The following is a 2,115-nucleotide window of genomic DNA, read 5'->3' as shown; positions in this document are numbered from 1 at the left end:
GCTGGAAGAAGTGCTTTGCTGATGTAATATACCGGCAATTGACGCTCGTTTTCTTCCCTGGTTAGAACCGCGCTGACTGCCACGTCTGACACTGCTAGATATAGTAACAGAGATTCATCTGGATGGGGTTTCGATAGGAGGGGCGATTCACCGAGGTGCTTCTTCAGGGACTCGAAGGCCTCTTGGCACTCCGAAGTCCACTGGAATCTCTTTCCTTGCTTCAATACTTTGAAGAAGGGCAAGCTTTTATCAGTGGCTCTGGAGATGAAGCGGCTGAGGGCGGCTATCCGGCCATTGAGACTTTGGACCTCCTTCGGTTTCTGAGGTGAACTCATTTCTATTATAGCCGCCACCTTTGCCGGGTTTGCCTCAATTCCTCTCTGATTTACAATGTATCCCAAGAACTGGCCCGACGCCACTCCGAAAGTGCACTTGAGGGGATTCAACTTCATATTGTACCTTCTGAGTGTCTGGAAGGCTTGGTCAATGTGACTCACGTGTTCGGCCGCCTGGAGGCTTTTGACCAACATGTCGTCCACGTAGACCTCCATGGTTTTGCCAATGAGTTCGGCAAACATCATGTTGACTAACCTCTGATATGTGGCCCCGGCATTTTTCAATCCGAAGGGCATGACTTTGTAGCAATACAGCCCCCTGTCCGTGATGAATGATGTAGCTTCCTCGTCAGGTCGGAACATGGGTATTTGGTTGTACCCTGAGCACGCATCCATGAAGCTAAGTAGTTCATGCCCAGCAGTGGAGTCGACCAGTTGGTCAATCCTTGGGAGTGGGAAGCTGTCCTTGGGGCATGCCTTATTCAGGTTTGTGAAGTCCACACAGACCCTCCATTTTCCGCTGGACTTTTTCACCAGAACCGGGTTGGATATCCACTTCGGGTATACGACCTCTCTGATGAAACCACTGCGGTCGAGTTTGCTTACTTCATCTTTCAGTGCCTCGTACCGTTCCAGATTCAGCGCGCGTCTCTTCTGTCTATGGGGGGCATAGGAGGGGTTGATGTTAAGGTGATGGCAACTGATCCTGGGGTCTATCCCCACCATATCCTCATGTTTCCATGCGAAGACATCTAGGTTTTCTTTCAGGAATCGTATCATCTCAATTCTTGCTTCAGGCGATAATGACTTCCCTATGCGCAAGACTTGATTGGGGTCTTCTGGGTTGACTGGAAAAGTTTCCAGTTCTTCCATTGGGGTCGCGTTTGGTTCATAATCAATTATTCGGGGATCTAACTCGTCAAGAGGGTGTCCTTGTTCAGGAGCCTCTTCCATTATGACATCTTCCTCTTGTTCAGAGGCATGCCCTTGTTCAGGGGCGTCGAGCATCTCCACATCCGTACCGGCTTCAGCGGGTACTGCTTGAATTACATTGACAGTCCGGGGCTCCGATTTTCGTAGCGAGTTCAGGTAGCATGCCCTAGAGCTCATCTGATCGCCCCGAACCGTTGCAATCCCTCGTTCGGTTGGGAATTTCATGCACAGATAGTGAATGGACGTCACAGCCCAAAGGTCTTTTAGAGCCGGCCTGCCCAACACCCCATGATAAGCCGACCTATGATCTACCACCAGAAATTCCATGAAATGCTGGGCGACCAGGGGGGCCGAACCCATTTCCACAGGCAAGGTAATCCGCCCTCGTGGGATGATGCTGTCCCAAGTGAATACGAACAGCGGGTCGGTCATGGGGATTAACCCATGTTCAATTTGCATTTTGTCAAAAGTGGAGCCGAACAAGTAGTCCGTTTCTAGCCACTACGGCCCTTACAACCAGAGCGTCGCAATGGGGATGGTGAACTCCCTCTGCGTCTTCCTGCGAGAAGGTGATTGGGGCCATCTTGTTTGCTGTTTTTGATTCGTCGACAATGTAGGTGATCATTGGGGGACCCTTGGCTTCTCTTGTATAATTTCTCTGGGCATTCCTGGTGTTGCCACCGACGTGGGGTCCCCCGATGATGGTATCGATTTCCCTGATGACCTGGCTTCCAGCGAATTGAGCTTGGTTCTCTTTCCTGGATTGGACTCGGTTTCTCGACCCTCTTCTGCTGGGAGATTGCTCTTGGTGACCCCTTCCTCCCCTCCTCGGGGAGGTGGATCTGCG

Source organism: Olea europaea, chromosome 20 (assembly GCF_002742605.1).
Source record: "Olea europaea var. sylvestris chromosome 20, O_europaea_v1, whole genome shotgun sequence".
NCBI lineage: Eukaryota > Viridiplantae > Streptophyta > Magnoliopsida > Lamiales > Oleaceae > Olea > Olea europaea.
The sequence above is the reverse complement of the archived record's forward strand: the minus strand, read 5'-3'. Positions refer to the sequence as shown.